We start from the raw sequence: 20,041 nt of genomic DNA, 5'->3' as shown, positions 1-20,041 counted from the left end.
AGTTGCTTTTGATCATGTCTTTATAATAGCAATAAGAGCCATGGTAGGACTTCAAAGGAATACACGTGGTTTTGCTTGAGAAGCACTGGAAGCAAACCTTCATTTCTTTCTGTTATTTATTCTTTTCTACAGGCATATTTAGGGGCAAATCAATTATTCTGGCTGATGGAGATATGGTTTAATTTATGAGTATTGTAACAGAATTCTAGACAGTGGGTATTTTCAACAGCAAAAAAATTTGTTTTTTACAGTTTTGGAAGTTGGGAATTTTAGGAACAAGAAGCTAGCTGATTTGTTTTGTGGTGAAAGATGTTTGATCCTACTACAGACCTACTCCTACTCCTACCATGTTTTTAGGTGGTAGGAGAGGAAGGAGAAAGGAAGCGACAGGAGGGGTCGGGAGCAGAAGGAGAGGGAATAGCTGGCATCTGTGAGACTCCTCTGGTAGGGATGTCCTTGAGTGGTGACTATAGGCTTTGCCTTCTCTTCTTCTCCCTGGTATTTAGTCTTCCATATGTCAGCTAGATATGAGGTCTTAGAACGGGCTGCTGGTGTTAAATGCTAAATAAGAGAGCTTTCTTATCTATGACTTAGTCTTAAAGCTAGTATCTAAACTTTCTTAGAAACTCACTTGAGAATTTTGGGCGACACAGTTCTCTTTTTTTTTTCATTCAGAAGTTTTACTACCTCAATAATGACCAAAATAGCTTACTTAAGATAATGTTAAAGCTATAAATATGATATCCTTCATATCATTATCCTTCTGTAATGTGTCTAAGATGTTTCTTAATTATTTTAAAATATAAATTATTTTATTCTTTTAAAAAACATTAAATGTATAATTTCAAAAAGCAAAATAGAAGGTAGACTATTTTAATATTCTCTAATAATGTAAACAAACCCCTTAAAAGCAGATATACTTTATAAATTATATATATGTGCATAAATATTTCTAAATACTTCAGTGGAAACTCTTAGAACAAGTGCATACAACTAACTTTATTATCTTGCTTAGTTTTATTAATTGTATAAAAATCCCACAATTATTTTTGGCATTCTTTTTCCTTTTAGTTATTATTAGAGTTACAGGCAACATGGGCATCAATTATCTTATGGGAAACTTTGAAGGCTTTTAGGGAAGATTTATAAAAAGCAATGCAGATCTAGATTTTCAAGTTTTGGCCATTTAACAGAATGACCAGGTTCATAGTCAACCATAACTCTGAGGAAGAGCTAAATTAGGTCAGTCCATATATAATTTTATCTCTTTATGCCCTGCCTTTTGTTCCTGCAGAACCTGCTCCAGTGCATGCCCCTCAGGCTGTTTGAAGCAGTGTCTCTTTATGGTCTATGCTGTTGAGGTCTGTTAGAGCACAGACACCCATGTCAGCAGATAACCTTTCTACAAGAGGTCAAGTAAGCAAAATTTAAGAACTGTATCATGCAGTGTAGTAATGTGACAGACAGCAAGTAGGATATGGTGAGCAAGATGGTGTTGTTTATGCTTGAGGCTTAAGAAAATGAGCATGTTGTTGGAAAAGGAAATGCCAGCGTTTAGAAATCTCTGAGAGAACAGAGAATATGCCACATAGCAGAGGTGGCCGTTTTCTGTCGCCCAGAGTCAGAAGAGAAGTATTTTAGGCTATTCGATTCAAAAGTTCTCTGTCCAGAATAGTCTTCTCCTGTCATGTGGGTGGATAAAACCTTGATCACTGGTGAATGTGACTGGCCCCAGGAGAGCTTCATTTACAAAAACAGGTGGCAAATAAGATTTGTCCTGCGAGAAGTGTTGCCTCTATTCTGACATCCATGGTGAACAAATTCTGCACCTCACTTCCTGCTCGGTTATTAGATGATCTAAAGGAATGCAGTGCTTCAAGGAACATACAAAAGTAATCAATCCCATGATCCCTTTCTTCAGTGAGTACTCTGATGTAAGCAGATTAGAAAATAACATAGGTCTGGTTGTTTGATGAACAATTGCAACTTCTGGAAACTATTTGAAAACAATGTCTGGCCAAGATCAGTGTGAAGAGCTAAATAAAACAAAGCCAAAGAAATAGAAACCCAAGCTCTGGAGCCTTGTTGGTAAATACATATCTTTCATTTTTTGTCAGTTGTAATTTCTGTGTCACCTTCAGACAAAGTTCTGTGTGGTCAGATCGCGATTGACAGCGCAAAGGTGAGGGAGGCTGTAGGAGTGAATGTCTTTACAAGACTCCAAAAAGGAAAGGTAATTCCTGTCTTGACCAGGAAGTTTTGTTGTTGGGAAATTATTAAGATAATAAAAATTGAAAGAAAAAGTGTGAGGAATATGCCTTGGGCACTAACTATCTGTAAACAGAAATGCACCCAGTAACTTTCCAGGCTTCCTTGAAAGGAAGCTCCATTTCCTGGAAATCTTGAACTCAAAACCCATTTGTGCTTAGTGTTTTAGACACACACATTTCAGGGACTGCTGCCATAAGGACTCAGGAAGAGGCAGAGCAGTATCTGGGGTGTTGAACTTATATAACTTGGGGCATGTTTAGCAGAAACATTGTAGCTCTGAGTTACCTTGTCATTGCAAGATATTGATAAAAATAAATAACCATATTTTTAACTCCATTGTGATAAGCAATAGGACTAATAGACTATAGTGGAGAAATTTTATTTGAATCAAACTGCCACAGAAGGATGTAAAACACTTAAACAGGACACACCCTGCCACATGGTAACCTAATAACAAAAAAGTCTGCTGAAGACATAAGAAAAATGTCACGTGCTTTGTGAATTTATTTATTTTTTAAATTATTCTGGATTCCCTAAATACTTTCATTCTTGCTTATTTTGTTTGAATGCCTGAGAACAGCCCATTCAACTGGCTATACAATGGTGGCCAAAGATATCTTTTCCAGTAGATGTGAGGGAAGGCTGGAAATTTAGGCTGAGTAGAATTATGAACTTCAGGAATCTCTTTTGATTTGCATCTAAAATGCAGACAATTGAGTAAAATTTGTTGTTTAGTTACCCTTGCTCTAAACTGGAATATGGACCCAAGGAAGCACAAGTTGAACAGGATTTTTGCCACCAAAGAAGCTTTTCTTTTGGGCACTCAATCAAAAAGCTTCGTAGGCCTACAGTAAAGAGCCTGGGGATGCAGTGCTGGGCCAGTCTTTCACCTTAGCATCGTTCATACTCTTTACTTCTTACACTTTGAAAATAAATGTTTGTATAATGAAGAATTTGTTTCTGTGGTATGCTAATATGGTCTCTCTTGTATGTGTTTTTACTCTAAGCCTTCTCCATTTGTATTTCAGCTAGGACCACAGTCTATAGGCTTTGGTGACCATTATACCCATGTTAAACTATTTGGTTAAAGCTTTCAATTATGTTTCTTATTATATTTCTGATTATCAAAATAATGTGTGTTCACTCTACTAAAAGTGAAGCCTACAAAAAAGTGTGAAGCCTACAGAGAAGTGTGGCATTGGAGTCATATTACCAGTTATGTAATGACTAAGAGGTAATTTATTACATGATTCTTTCTAGAGTTAAAAGTCTAATAAACACACACACACACATACACACACATACATACATATTTATATCAGTTTGTTTTGTGGCTTTGTATGCTTAACACCAAATTATGGCATTTTTTTATGGTGTTACAGAAGTAAATATTACTGCAAATAATAATGCAATTTAAAATGTATTAAACTCCATAGTTAACTTCCTTCATTTGAGTAGATATTGAGAATACTCAGTGGAATGCCTTTCGTTTTGTGTGTGGCTCTGCAGATTTCTCACCGTTTTGTTAGAAATATTTCTTTGGAGGTTGGCTGTACTACTCGGGCTTCTCCACAGAAACAGAACCAAAAGCATATGACTTACTGAACTGAATCAGAGAATCCCAGAGGCTGAAAAGTCCCGCAGTGTCTGCTTGCACGATTGCAAGCTGAATCTGCCCAGACTGAAAAGCTGGATGCCTCAGAATGTTAGAAGGGCCAAGGGCAGCCCCAGTCTAAGACCAGAGGCCTGGGTCTCCCTGCAAAGCCACTGGTATAAGTCTGTGGTCAATAATTAAAGAACCCGGAGTCTTATGTCCACAGGTAACAGCAACAATAAATTAACTTGTCTAGGAAGGGAGAGCATGCGCAAAAGCTAGCTTCTCACTTCATTTTGCTCATGGCCACTCCCACCCCTGCGCATTCACCCAGGAAGCAGTCTTTCCTAAATTCCCCACCATGGACACCCCTCAAAGGGCGGATTACTAGTTTTCTGGGCATCTTTGCAATTCAGCCAAGCTGACAGCCAGAGTAGCCATCACAGATGTCTGAACGTAGGAGTGTATTATAGGTGCTCACTAAGTATACTAGAAAATGTGTGAAAATGGATTTTGATCATCTCTGTGAGTCTTCCTAACATCGACACCTCACACGCTGACATCCCACGAACTGTTCCGGTTCCATAAGGAAGATGGCAATAGTTGATGCCGAAAGTAACTATCTCCCTGGAATACATACAGAGAAAAAAGAGGTTGGATCTAGTGGCAGGGGTTGGGGGACACCCCAAAATAATTCTGTAGCAAAGCTCAAGGAATGTAAAAGATACTGTGAAATCCAAACTGTGTCATTTGTAGGCCAAGTGACTGAGGCTAGCATTCCTTAGGTGGGATAGCAGAGGAGGATGGGGACATGGGAGAAATCCATTGAAACCAGTGAACGGCCTTCTGTTTTGATTATTCCAAGAAGCCACATGTCCTGCTGAGTGAGAGGTAAGCCATGGTAGAAACCTTGCTGAAAGAAACCGAAAAGGGTGTACGTGTTGCTGGGCAGCAGATTTTCCAGAGCTCATCGACAGAGCTAAAGGCATGGGAAGGAAATGACAGGTCTCTTGGAGGTATCTTCTCACTACGAAGCAGGAGTTGACAGAACTGGTACCCAATTGCCAGTGAACGTTACCTCATACATCCAAGCACGCAGATTCATGCACCTGTCTGCATTGGTTCCCTTAAAATGCTGTGGCAGAGTTCTGACCCACAAGAAAGAAGTTACCAGAACTTTCCTCCCCCCTCCCCCACTTTTTGTCTGTGAGTGACTCCACTCGTTAGCTTGGGTCTCTGCACTGGGAATAGTCAGCTTTGCTGATCTTCCCTGAACTGACTTCCCAGGTTCCTCTTATTTCCCCAGTTCACTGTCTCTGCCTTTCCTGGAAAGTCATTTCTTATATAAATACTCCCATGTTTAAACATGTTGTTCTTTATTGTTCTCCTGACGTCTCTTGGGACTTTTACACCAGTCCATAGATTATTTAAACCTGTGTTGCTTCATTTTCAAGCAATTGTAAAGTTCTCATATATTTTTCTTTGCTTTTTTCACAGCTAGAATTTCTGTCAATTTAATTTTGTAATGACTTTCTTGATGACCCAACATATGCTTGATTTTGGTAATGTTCCAGGAGGTCTTGGAATTGTTGAGTGCAGTGCACCAAACAAATCAGCTGGACCAACTTTAGGAATTGTTCTTATACCTACACATGTGCTGAAATTTTCTTTTACTCTTTGTTACCTTGAATTTTAAAAAAAATTTTAGGAAATGTTCATGGTGATGGTGCATTTTGTCTGTTTCTCCTTTCTGCCTTAAAGCTGTGAATTTTAGAACATACTTTATTGTGTCATTCCATCTTCCTAATACGGCCGTTTGAGTTAATGTTGGCTCATGTTAATATTGTGGTAGATACCCTAGCTTATTCATTTATGAACATAAGCTCAAAACACCTTAATATATTACAAAGAACCTAGTTGTTCATTGAAAGAATTATATATTATGGTCAAATAAGATTTGTCATAGAAAGCAAAGCTTATTGTCTAAAAGTAATTCATCATATCCTTGGAGACAAAGCAAAATCATATGCAAATGTCAATAGATGGAAAAAAACTCAGTTGAAAATTATTTAATAGTCATTGCACATGTTTAAAAAAGTAATGATAACTCAAGGCTGGTAAGAAGGCTCAGTAGGTAAAGTTCTTGATGCATAGATGTGAAGATCTATGTTTGGATACCTATCACCCATTTAAAGCTGGGTTCAGTGGCTCACATTGGTGATTCCAGCACTGGGGTGAGGGAAAAGGCAGGAGAATCTTCAGACCTCATTAACTACTCAGCTTTGATGAATCAGTGAACTCCAGATTCAGAGAGATCTTATTTCAAAAAGAGAGAGAGAGAGAGAGGTAGCCAACCATGACATCAACACTAGATGTTGATCTCTGGCTTTCATGTACAGGCTCCCACAATTGCAAGTGCACCTGAATGCCCACATATACCCACCTATATGTACATGTGCAGACGCCAGATATATGCACCCACATACATACACAATAATGGTGACTCAACAAAATAGAAGATAGACATTTTATAAACATGGCATTTGTGTGCATATGTACACAGCTCTAGCCCAGAGATAATGTCATACCTAGTGATAAAACGCTAGAGGCAGCTCTGATAAAGGGACAGATGTAGTGGTGCTGCTCAAATCTAAAGTGTCCTGGTGATGCTGGGCCAGTTTAACTAACAAAGCAGATGAGAGGAAGATCTAGGATTCAAAAACTAAACAGGCTGAAATAAAGCTGTTGCATTTAATGACTTGTTACTTAGAAACCCCAAAAGTAACCCATTAGAATTTTTCAGCTCTTACTCATTTCCAACATCTAAAACAGGCATCAATTAAACAAAACAAAATAAAACAAAAAACAAACATATATCTGACTCATGGAAAAAATCCCCTTGATTGGGAAAAAGAGCAATCTGGAGAAATTGAAAATGAAAATGATGAACCAGGGGTAGAGGGGATAGGTAGAAATTTTTTCTTGAATGGAAATTGTCTCTATTCTAGAGGTCCTCTGAAAGACTCCACCCAGCAGGGGGAGGAAGCAGATGCTGAGACTCGGAGCCAAATTTTGGGCAGAGCACAGGGAGACTTATGGAACAGTGGAGAGAAGGAAGGGCTCAGAGGGGAAAGGAGCTCCAGAAGGACATCAGCAAAGCCAACAAATCTGAGCCCAGGGGGACCTGCAGAGACTGATGCACCAGCTAAGAACCATGCATGGAGAAGACATAGACCCCCTGCTCAGATATAGCGCATAAGCAGTTCAGTCTCAATGTGTGTCTCCTAGTAAGGTGGGCACTGGTTATCTTAGACATGGACTTGGTTACCTGCCCTTTGATCACTTACCCCTGGTGGGGCAGCCTTGCCAGGCCACAGAGGAAGAGGATCAAGGCAGTCCTGATCAGACTTGATAGGCTTGGGTCAGATGGTAGGGGAGAAGGAGTCCCCCTTTTTGTGGTCCAGGGAAAAGATATGGGGAGAAGAGGGACAGAGGGTGGGACTGGGGGAAATGAGGGAGCATGCTACAATCAGATATAAAATGAATAAATTATAAAAATAAAAAAATGTGGGGATGTGAGTAGGGAAGGATGGGTACAAGGCCACTGAGTGTGGGAAAAACATGATTAAATATTTTGCATAAAAAGAAATATAAATGGCCGTTCAGCTCATTAAGAGGTATTCAAGCTCACAAGTAACCAAAGTGCTACCTGTTATTTAGTATTTATCAAGGAAATGAGGGATTGAAAGTCCGTGTTCTAAACTTGCTTGCATTCTCCAGGGAGATTTTTGAGGATGGAAGAGATGCCTGTAGATCTAGGGTGGAGCAGAGTGCAGTTGACTGGCAGGATTTGGAGGACAGGTTTTATGAGTATCATTTCATAGTGTGTTTCTTGTTTCCTTTGTCCACCTTTTACCTCATGCAGTGCAGAGATAAAAAGCTCAGATATGCTTCCTGTTTAGGGAGGCTGGCCATGAACCCTGCTCTTCCTGCCTTTACTTCTTATGTGAAAGATCTAGAAGTGAGAGTCGTCAGCCCTCGCCTGCTTCTTCAGTCACTTCCATATATTGCCTTTATAGAGAGCTTAAATAGAATGCAGATTTGTAATTTTAAAAATTGCATTTGTTTATTTGTTGTAGTTGGGTACACAAGTGGAGAACAGGGAACAGTTTTTAAGAATCGTTTCTCCTTTTTCACTGTGTGTGTTCCCAGCATGGAACTTGAGCAATTGGTCTTGGGTAAAGCCCCTTTACCCGTTGAGCCATTCTGTTGCCTCACAAAGCTTTAGTTTTTGACAACTTTGAAAACTGTAAAAATTACATCACTTTTGAAATCTGTAGAGATTGAGTTTCACAGTGTATTCATTTACTGTTTGTTTTTTCATACTTTGAAACTATCTGATCAATTTCTTCATAATTAGAAATATTTGTATTCTTAATTTTTATTATCACTTCATATATTAAGGAGTTACATTTTTATATATTTATTTTACTTTATAAAGACCATTAATTTTATCATTTTAATACGTATTGATTTATAGAACTTGACGTTTATGTTGTCAAATCTGCCATTCTTCCTTTTTTGAGTTAAACATATCAACTTTATGTCACTAGCCAGAAATCAGATACATTTTCTCGGGATAGCTTTGTTTTAGAAAAATCTACAGTTTGAGCTAGGTGTGGTGTTGCATGCCATAATTCTAGCACTCAGAGAGACAGAAGCAGGCAGATCTGTGAGTTCAAGGCAAGCCTGGTTTACAAAGTGAATCCAAGGCTACACAGAGAAACCCTGTCTTGAAAACAACGCAAAAGAAAAATTTGCAGTTTGTCAAAGTTAGGAGTTGAGACTGTAAGCATTCTCTGAAAGAGCGGATAAATGGTTTTGGTTTCATGGCACTCTGCTAAGTTATCCCTCTAACCTGATGCTTCATATGCAGATTTAGAAAGTTTCATAGACAGGATCATTTCAGCGATGATGAACCACAGTCTTTACACCAACTAGTTGATTTTGAGTTCCAATCAGTCTGCTTCCTCCTTACTCTTTTACTATTTAAATAGCATCCATACTAGCGGATTATTTTCTAGATAAACTCAGGAACACAGTGTCAATTTCACTTTCTTAATCTGCTCTTGTATGCCAACTTCACTTTCAGTTTCATTTCTGAGGAAATAATCTGGGAAAAAGTTATTTTTGTAATGTGTAGTACTTCCATTCAAGGATTAAGTCCACACTTGAAATTATTTAACTGCGTCTCTGTTTTTTAATCTACTCTTGTTTTCTTATGTGATACCAATCTGTTCATTACTATGATCACTCCTAGGAGCTGTATAATTTAATGGCTACTGAGAGTTAGATATTTCTCCTACATGGAGCTGGGGTGTGGAATAGCATGTAATAAAGCAGGAGTAACTATTGGTTAGGTAGTTTCTATTTATCGTCAGCATTTACCCAAGAAGTCATAGACATTGATGCTTTAGTCTTTGTGGCGTCTCAGGTGTTCACGGAGCTTTTTCAATTTCCTTTTAAATAGTGGTGAGTGTATTTCCAGAACTTATATGTATTTAGTTCTCAAAACGCTGAGCTGGATGGAATTTAAATCTCAGATCTGCACTTAGTCGTTCTGTGTTACAACCTCACACAAGCCTCCTGTGCACTTATTGTCACTGGCTAAATGTAGGCTATCATCTTATGTGCCCCACAGATGTCCCAGGCATGTGATGGACCCATCGTCCTTAACACACCTGGCATGACACTTGATGTGTTGCAGATGCTTAAAACTACCGTACTGTATATATTATCATGTACTGAGGTAACGGTGAGCTTGTCTATGGGACAATGTACAGTGAAAGAAGAATGGGAGCCTACCCAGAACATCTGCAGTGGCTCATTGTGAAGATAACATTTGTCTGTCTACCTGTGGTTTAAATCACTCCTACCTTGTTTTGAAGGGTGCATTTTATCCAGAAGGAGAAATGAAACAAGATGTTCTTCTGCTTTTGAGGACTCTTTTTTTTTTTTTTTTTTTTTTTTTTTCCTGTTGGAAGAAGGAAGGGTGGAGTTGAATCAAACACTGATCTGATTTGGCCCATTTGTTAAATTCTCTAAGAGTGCCTGATAATGTGAGGGTGTTTATTTTTCACTTTATTTTTCAAATGCACAGAATACATTGTTAGAACACTCTGGGGTTTACTTAGATCTGTATGGATATGTTAAAATGGTCTTCATCATTAGCATCATATGGTAATGATTTTATTTAATCTCCTAATTTTAATTTTTTGGTACAGTAGGTTATTTCAATATTCTGTAATCTGGCATTGCTAACATTTTTATTATGAAACATTAAGCTTTGTCTGTTGTCACAGTTAGTAAAACTCACCTTACCAGAAACTGAGCACTGAAAGATTGTGGGGTGAACAGTTTCTCTTTATTAACACACATTATATAATTGTGTCTACACTACTTTGCAGTTTTTTCTTTTTTATTATTAGTTACATTTTATTAATTCTGTATCCCCGCTCTCTCATTCCTTCCCAACCCCACCCTCCCTCCCTCCCTCATCTCCTCCCTGCCCCTTTCCAAGTCCACTGATTGGGGAGGACCTCCTCCCCTTTCATCTGACTCTGTTTTATCAGGTATCTTCAGGCTGCAAAGTCCTCCTCTGTGGCCTAGCAGGACTGCTCCTCCCTTGGGGGAGTGGGGAGGTCAAAGAGCCTGCCATTGAGTTCCTGTCAGAAATAGTCCCTGTTCCCCTTACTATGGGAAACCAATTGGTTACTGAGCTACCACGGGATACATCTGAGCAGAGGTTCTAGGTTATATCCATACATAGTCCTTGGTGGAATATCAGTCTCAGAAAAGACCCATGTGGCCAGATATATTTGGTCATTGTGGAGCTCCTATCCTTTCCACATCATACTAACTCCTCCTTCTTTGGTCCAACTGGATGTCTACATGCAGAAAAATGCAAATAGATCCATATTTATCACCCTGCACAAAACTAAAGTCCAAGTGGATCAAAGTCCTCAACATAAAACCAGGTACTCTAAATCGGTTAGTAGAAAAAGTGGGGGAAGAGCCTAGAACTCATTGGCACAGGAGACAACTTCCTGAATGGAACACCAACAGCACAGGCTCTAAGAGCAACAATTAATAAATGGGACCTCATGAAACTGAAAAGCTTCTGTAAAGCAAAAGACACTTGTCAGAACAAAACAACAGCCTACAGACTGGGAAAGGATCTTCACTTTGTAGTTTTATTAATGTGTTAAATGGTTGCTTCTGCATTAATGCCACATGTACCTGGAACATATGCATACCCTTGTTTTCAGAAGCGAGGGTGTTTTGAGCAAATGCATTGTTTCTCCCCTGAGCCCATCTGTCTCTCAGGCTGTGTGGCTAATTCTCTCTCACATGCAAGCTTCAACTTCCTTTGGGCCATCTTGCTGCTGTTGCTGCTTCAGTACCAACTCTCTTCAGCTGCTTTTCAAGTTCCCAATGCAGGTGGTCAGCCCTGAAAGCATACATACAAGTAACATTGTATAGACTGAGTAGGCTATATATAGGAATATATATATAACAGTGTGGAATCTGTCAGAAATAGTCTCTTGTATGTAAAACCAGACATCACAGGGCTGCAGCACTCACAGTTATACATATGATGGGTTCCAAAATGACTATGAATTATAAAAGTACCATTTATCATGTGCTTAAGTCAGGGCTTGGGTAACGAGAAATCTTTCCTGGATCTTGTAAAGACAGGAAAAAAATAATTCCAGATGTGTGTACTTCGAAGTTGAAGCAAAGCGTGGTGGAAAGTGTGCGGGATGTGGTGGAAGGTATGTGATACTCTAGGGATGGTTGTCTTCCTTTGGAAATAAAAGGCTTTTTTTTTCATTATTCTTTTGGGCCAGAAATATATTTATTTCAAATGCTGCTTTATTTTAAAACCTTATACTTGATTGTGCTTTAAAGGATATGCACAGATACTTCTGCTATACAAGATAGATTATTAAAATACTACATGAATGTAAAACATGATACCACAGAGTAGAATTAGTGTGGACACACATTGTCTCTTAAAAAGTTGAGTTTGCCTTTTTTCTCTGTAGTATAATGAGAAGCATTGGTGCTGTCATTTTGATGGGTTCTGCCTGAAATGGATGGCTCAGTTTTGACAAGTCAAAGCCTTCACATAACATTTTAAAGTGTTAAAGGAAATTAAATGAACAGTAAAATTATAAATGGGGCCTAAGCTATAACTTCTCTCCCCAGAAGATAGGATATTATGGGTAACATGCACACAGGGAAAGAGTTTTCCTGGTAATAAAATTAGGACAATAACAACCAACACAGAATGAATCTATTTGCTTTGCCACTTGGCATAAAAAGAACAAAAGGAGCCTTCACCATGCAGGACCTATACTGCTCTATATCTGCAATGCTGCCATAGTGCAAGGGAAACAGCTGTTTATGTTTTCATTTTGGTTTTATTTTCTGTTTCCATTGCCATTCTCTGAGCATGGCTTCATAAAGCTATACACGTCTTTTGGGGAGAACACTGGGGCCATGTGCTTTGGAAGCCAAGGTGTCGATTTTCAAGCTTGACAGAGATGCCTTATTGTAGTTGGTGAGGGAAGCATGACTGCATATGAGAGATGGAGAGTGCTATGCCATCAAGACCATGTCCACCAGTGTGCTCTCCCCAGTCTGTGTGTTCCCTTCTAAGGGATAAATATTGTCACTGGTTCATTTCATTTGTTCAAATATCTGAGACTTGCAAGATGGCTGCTCCTGTCAGACACTCAATGGAAAGCATTATTGTAAAGCTGCTTCCTGGAGATGCCTTTATGTCTTGGTTATAAAGTAAACTTCCCATAAAATTTGATCGGAAAGCGTCTTTATGTGTTGCCATCCTGTTTGCTACAAACAAACTAACAAAGTGCCCGGGTTTAGTTTACTCAGAGCAGTGTCTGACATGCGTATTTGGACAAGTCCTTCATCTTTGTACTGACTCTTCCCTCTCAGAACACCTTTCCCAGCAGCCTCCGGTAATGGAGGGCTGCACCTCCCTGTGGAAACCAAGCCTTTTGGGTATCTTTCTTGGGCATTTGAAATGACACAGATGGAATGAATGACATTTAACAGTTTCCCCTTTCCTACCCCAGAGCTAGCTGCTGAGACATGCTTCTTAGAAAACAGTCCTCCATTTCTATTGGGCAGTTTGGAGATTATTTCAGTTCAGTTCTGCCTTGTTACAAATTATTGTTCCAACTTTATTCTTTCTTTAAAAAAATTCCTTACCTTTCCTTTCACCATATAGGTCCAGATGACTAAACTCAGGTCCCCAGGCTTGGCTACAAGTACCCCTCCTCACTGAAATCTCTCATGGCCATAGCTTTGTGCTCTTACATGCTGACATTTTTTGATATGTGGTTGAGCCAGTTCATACCTGACATAGTTTAGTAACATAGTGGTTCTGTTATATAGTAACTGAATGATGTATGGCAGAGTACCTATATCCCATTACAACATGGCTTCCTTCCTTCCTCCCTCCCTCCATCTTTCGCTATATTCTTCCCTATCTCCCTCATTTCTCTCCTTCTTTTCTTTTTCTTTCCTCAAACATTTGGAACTTTGCTTTGAATTCTGTGAGATGCATCATGAAAAATTTTATTCCTTTCAGTTTTTCTTAGGAGTTGGCATGTTTGAGTAACTTCCACAGAAAGGAACGCATGCTTGAAAGAATAAAAGTGTTAGTAACCTTTCATTTGGAAGGTTCTGGAAACAGGTCGCTTGGTATCATAGTTATTGTTGCTATCTTTGGAATGTAACATTATGTAACTCAGTGAGGAAAGGGTTTATTTGGCTCATATATCCTGAGTCACAGTCCAATGAGGGAAGCTCAAAACCAGGCAGGAGCCTGGAGGCAGGAACCTGGGGGCAGGAGCTGATGCAGAGGCCTTGGGGGAGTGCTGCTGATGGCTTGCTCAGTCAGCTTTCTCACAAAACCCAGGTCCACCAGCCTACAATGGGCTGGGTCCTCCCCATCAATTGCTGATGAAGAAAATGCCCTGCAGGCTTGCCTACTTCCAGTCACATCTTCTCAGCTGAGGTTCCCTCCTCTGATGATTCCAGCTGATGACAAGTTGACGTAAAACAATCCAGGACACTTGGTGTTCAAAAGGAATAAGAACAACAAAGACATTTCTTCACATTTCTCTTTAAAAATAGGAAAATAAATAGGCATAATTAGTAATCCCAACAAGCCGTTTACTTGTGTATTTATGCCACGAGTAGTACTGATGCAAAAATGCCATCTATGATCAGGAAACGTATTTTCTTTTCTGCTCCTGTCATTTGCTTGATAAGATTTCAGTCGAGCACAGTCTTGAGTGGCTGAAGGAGCTAGAGTAAGTTAACAAGAGTCTCAACACATCTCTCACACCTTTATACGTTATGTGTCTTTTGTTCCTACAGGAAACTGAGAAAACACTTCTGCCAAGAGAAGTGCTTGACTGGTTCCTAACTGTCAAGAAGGCTCTTTTTCAGTGAGCCATGTGCATTTCTGTGCATGCTCCAGGTTGAGTCATTTGTGGCTTCACTAAGTGTTTTTCCTGCAGGGTGTTTTCCCCATAAGCCACGAACCATTGTGTGGCTGCTTAGGCCAAGTGCCACTGTTTTCTCCTGGCACTGCATTGTGCATAGACTAAAATCTAACATACAGTATTACTGAAATAGTATCAGATGAGGTATGAGTCCTTTAGACAATTTTTCTAATCTAAATACTCAGCATTGGAACAATGGAACTGCTCTTCTTGTATGGAAGAGATTTTTAATGTAGGACTTTGCTCTTGTGTGTACTTTCCCTTCCAAAAACATTTTTGCTGAGCTTTTTTTTCCTGAATGTTTCTTCAGATACCAACAAAAACAAGATTAACTATGACCCATCACATACAAGTTATTAATAAACCAACACCCAGATTTGCTGCCTGCTTATGTAGTTCTCAAATTATGGTCTGTTCTTTTGGCGGCTGGAGAGATGGCTTAGCAGCTGTGCTTGCTGCTTCTGCAGAATACCTAAATTTAATTCCCAGCACCCAGGTCAGATGCTTTGCAGCCACGTATAACTTCAGTTTCAGGGGATTTGATGCCATCTTCTGGCCTTTCCAGCTACTGAACTCATGTGTACACATGTATGTAATTAAAACTAAAGTAAAATAATTTTAATTATAATATGATTATAAGAAGAAAATGTAAAATCTAGGAAGTATTTAATAGTGACTAATTTTTCTAGTTTTCTTAGGCAATATAACTGTGGGGAATATTGATAATTGCGTTCTCCACATAAAATTTTTATCAAGAATCATACATTTTCCCCGACAAAACCGTTGGATCAAAACTATTTTAATCACACATTTCTGGCTAGATCATATTAATGAGAAGTGTCTTTTTTGAATTGGTAGGTCAGTCACACAAGATGTGTAGTATCATATGCAGACTCTGTGAGATAGCTGGTTTGACTCCTTTCTTCTGCATAGTGGCCCTTTCAGACTGGGGGGCAGTCACTGGAAATTCTGAGAAGTTTGGGGGTGGTAGATAGACACTGTGGTGTAATAAACTTTTGTAGGAATGGAATGTGGACTGTCTCCCCTCTTGGTCATTCATCACTGTAGGAAGCTGGAACAAGTTACTCAACTACTTCAACAACTTCTGGCTTCTTTCCTGTGTGCCATAGAAAGCTGGCCCTTTCAACACTGTGATTCAGTAACCACAAATCAAATAGATTTGGGGAGGACTTCTTACCATGTTCCTATTTTTCCTCATTGTTCTCATTATTTCTTGGACTCTTTAGTATATTCATTTCCACAGCACTTAGACTGCATTCGGTATTATGGGTACTCCAGAGATATTTTAAATTATTAGAAAGGACTCTACTGTTTTATACAAGAAACTTGAGTATGGGTAGGTTTTGGTATCAAGAGTGAGGGATCTTGAAGTCAATCTGCAAGAATAGGAAAGCATAGGATCCAATTCCAGGGTTTTCTTGTTTGATTCTTGTTATAACATTTGTATAAAAATGAGAAGGGGATACTAGAGAGACAGAAGAGAGTGTTAGATGGAGGAGAGGGCTTATAAGACAGGATTCTACAGCTGAAGGCATCTGAAAGACTCCACCTAGCAGTGTTTCAAAGCAGACACTAAGACTCATAACCAAACCTTCGGCAGAGTGCAGGGAATCGTATAAAAGAAGGGGAGTTAGTATGACGTGGAAAGGATAGGGTAGGATATCTGGGCACAAGGGTCTTTTCTGAGATTGATACTCCACCAAGGATCATGTATGGATATAACCTAGAACCTCAGATGTAGCTCGTGGTAGCTCAGTAACCAATTGGTTTCCCATAGTAAGGGGAACAGGGACTATTTCTGACAGGAACTCAATGGCAGGCTCTTTGACCTTCCCACCCCCCCAAGGGAGGAGCAGTCCTGCTAGGCCACAGAGGAGGACTTTGCAGCCAGTCCTGAAGATACCTGATAAAATGAGATCAGATGAAAGGGGAGGAGGTCCTCCCCAGTCAGTGGACTTGGAAAGGGGCAGGGAGGAGATGAAAGAGGGAGGGTGGGATTGGGAGGGAATAAGGGAGCAAGATACAGCTGGGATACAGAGTTAATACAATGTAACTAATAATAAAAAATTAAATTAAATTTAAAAAAAGACATTTTTGGACAAATCTTTTCTTTTATTGCTACTGAGAGTTCTAACGGTAACATGAGCCAGAAATACCGAGAATGGATTTGTGGAGAGATTAATGTCCAGCTTCAGTGTGGAGGTTAAGATGCGGAAAAATAAGATGCAGCAGATATTTGAAATTTCAGATATGGAGGCAACAACCAAAAGCCATCCTGACAGGAGCTCCTATGGAGCCTATTGTGTTAGAGAAATGGAAAGAGGTCATGAGAGTCATCATCATTATTATTATTATTATTACTATTATTACTTACAGTTGGTAGTGACCAGCTCTGTACTTAAAGAGGTAACTGTTAACATGTAACTTTCCCATGCAATCAACTGAAATCTCGTATTTTCATCATGATAGCATCTGATTCACTGTAAAGAGTGAGCATGAAAAACCAAGAGTTGTAAAACCACCCATACAAGTAGGACTGTTTATTACTTTAAAGCCACAGTTTATTTGAGGAGTAAACTTCTGGTCTGAGTTTTTATTGTAGCTGAATTTTTAAAATACCACACTGGATTCCCATCATATGCAGCTGTTGCTCAACATCAGTGTCTAAAGACCCTAGAGAGGTTTTCATTTGCTAGCATATTCAGTCGGATTTTCCACTTTGGTTGTGAAGGTCACAGGCAACCCAATATCATACTTCTTGTCCACACCTGTATCCTGTGACTTCCTCCAGCACTCCTTCAGACAGTGGCATCATTAAAGGAAACAGTACAGTGGTTTCATATACTGACCTCTTTCTGTCTATCCAGAGTTTATCCACTCTGGATATCTAGCCTACATTATCACTTCATTCCAAAGTTTTCTCTATTTTGAAAATGTGTATTCAATATTACTTACTATTCACGTGTCCATGATACAGTTGCTTCTCCCTCCACCCATGAAATTTTGTTGCATACATATTCATAGCTAATTGTATTGTATGCAGTTTACTGCTCTCTTTATGATATAATTGAACCCTCCCTGATAGTGATTGTGTCATCTTTTCCCCCTGAAAAAGATATAGGGAAGACCAGACCAGGCACAGAGCAGGGAGACAGGTCTTTGCTCTGAGCTGTGGAAACATGCTTAGGTATTAGCATTTGAGGATCAGATTCATGGACCTATACTTCTGTAGTGTTTGGGCTCTGTCTTCATCTGTTTTCTTTATAGAACAGATCTGATAGAATGACTCATTACTACAAAGGGGAGCTATCAGCCTGGCTTATATAATTAGAACTAGGGAGTTTAATGGACCCTGCACACTGGAAAGATAACTTCTCGGGCCACATGTCTCTGATAACGAAGGCCTGATCTGATAATGAAGGCCTGGAGGTTTTCTTTTAAGTCCATGTTGGAAGGCTGAAGAAGCTGGGTCCAGTGTCATTGAAGGATGACAGCAGCAGTGACAGCAACAGGGTAGATGTATTCACCAGCAGAGGGAAAAGGCAAGTAGCCAAAGAGCAACTTTTCCTCAGACTACCACAGGTTGGTATCACCTACTCTGGGGGTGGGGAGGGTCTCCCCTCCTTACTACTCCTTAAAGAAATAATCATTCAGACTACCCCATAGGCATTTCTCTCAATTGATTATGGATTAATCAAGTTGACAACCAGGATTGAACAGCATAGGATATCTAAGAAAGAAGATCCCAAGACTGAAATTAGAAAGTTAGAAAACTTTAATACATTTTTTATAGAGAGGGAAAATAATCACAAATGCAAAATATTAAAAGCCTGGAAAATGCAAATCTATACAGAACTGTATTACATTTAACATCTTAATTGATCTTTGTAATACTCTGTACTGATAATTTCAAGATTCATTATTTTTAGATTACACTTGTAATATATATATATATATTACACTTGTAATATATATATATATATTTATATTCATGGACCTATACTTCTGTAGTGTTTGGGCTCTGTCTTCATCTGTTTTCTTTATAGAACAGATCTGATAGAATGACTCATTACTACAAAGGGGAGCTATCAGCCTGGCAGGTGCTAGTGCACAGAAGAGAATATTGGGTCCCAAGGATCTGGAGTTCTAAAATGTCTGTGTATTTCCCAGCATAGGTGCTAGGAGCCAAATGTGGGTCCTCTACAAAAGCAAGTACTTTTAATCGCTGAGCCATCTCTCCCAACAGTGCCATCCCAAAATGTTTTAGAATACGTAGTCTCATTTCTCATCTTTCACATGTTAATGAGTGTTCTGTATTTCATAGTGAGAATATATCTTCTTCAGAAAGTTACATCAGTATGTTTCCTCTAATGGCTAATGATTTTAGGAAGTAACCCTGTTACTAGGAATGCCACATTTCTGACTTCCTCCCCACTTCTGGCTCAGGCAGTGTGGTGGAGGTAAAGCATAAGTAAACCTGCCCTGCCTTTGAGTCATAGCACTCCTGCTCCGGGTCTTACTGTGAGAAATGGTGGAGGGCATGCAAGTAGCAAGGGCTTGGGAAGTAATGCCCTGGAAGCCATTGTTTATATCCTTAGGTTTACAGGCCAGGCCAGAGCTTCCCTGAGGTGAACTGAGGTCAGGCTGTCATCAGAAGGTGGACGGAGGGAAGGAAATGTTGATGGTATGCTTGCTACTAACTTAGGGTGACTTTTGAAGTCACCTCAGGCTGGACAACCTGCACACCTAGGCATCAGGCCTGAAAGTGCTGCAGCCATACTCCCCGATGCTGCAGCGCGTCTGCTTCTGTCTGGAGTGCCTGGTACATGCACTCTTCGTTTCATGCTTTCATTGCAGGTTGTTTTTAAGTCAGTCTCAAGAACTGATTGTAAAGGTCTTCTGGCACAGACTTTTGCCCAGGAGTAACTCTGTGTCTACATATACATTTGCTAAACAGTTTTGAATGTGTCTTATCCAAGCAAGTTTATGCTTCATGTTTCATAATCATATTAGGACCAAAGTGTATTGAGGTAAGAATGTCTGTTTCTTACATTCATGAATGTAGCTGTGTGGCTGTATCCCCCCAGGAATAAAGAGCATTTTATACTAATTATTGGAAATATGGCTTGCTAATATCAAGACAACAGCCATCCAGATGTCAAACTCCTCTTCTCCAAGAACACACACTTTTCAGGGCTCTCTTTCTTCCAGTGCACCTAGATGGGGAGTGAGGGAAAAAGGTGGTTACTTAAAAAAGTTTTGACCCCATCTCTTAAAGTGGAAGAACACTCAAGGGCTTTGGGATGAACTCTCAGCTTTGGGATGCTACAAAGGCCCCACAAAAGTGGCTGTGTTCCTTTGACATACCAGACCTATTTAGTTATCCTCCCTTCTACCCCAAAGAACTGTCCTGAAGGCATGTATGCGTTTGCCAAAATTGTGCTCCAGAGACCTGAAGTGACATCCATTTTGTAAAAAGCACAAACAAATCTTTTTAATAATAGCTTTTCTGAGAATGAGGGTGTAGGACATTTAGAATATGCAACCCTGT

At 39.5% G+C, this 20,041-nt stretch overlaps 1 protein-coding gene across 5 annotated transcripts in view; it reads left to right on the top strand.

The window, feature by feature from the left end:
* Positions 1 to 20,041, top strand: part of Il15 (interleukin 15) — a 63,162-nt gene that overhangs the window by 19,741 nt on the left and 23,380 nt on the right. The window contains exon 1 of one of the 5 annotated variants that reach the window (XM_060393238.1): positions 1,298 to 1,416. The exons of the other annotated variants lie outside the window; for them this stretch is intronic. The gene's annotated coding sequence lies outside the window, so the exon portion shown is untranslated. Of the gene's footprint in view, positions 1 to 1,297; positions 1,417 to 20,041 lie in introns of those variants that run through there. 5 annotated transcript variants of the gene reach the window in all.

The sequence above is a fragment of the Meriones unguiculatus genome, chromosome 10 (genome assembly GCF_030254825.1).
Source record: "Meriones unguiculatus strain TT.TT164.6M chromosome 10, Bangor_MerUng_6.1, whole genome shotgun sequence".
NCBI lineage: Eukaryota > Metazoa > Chordata > Mammalia > Rodentia > Muridae > Meriones > Meriones unguiculatus.
The sequence above is the reverse complement of the archived record's forward strand: the minus strand, read 5'-3'. Positions and strand labels throughout refer to the sequence as shown.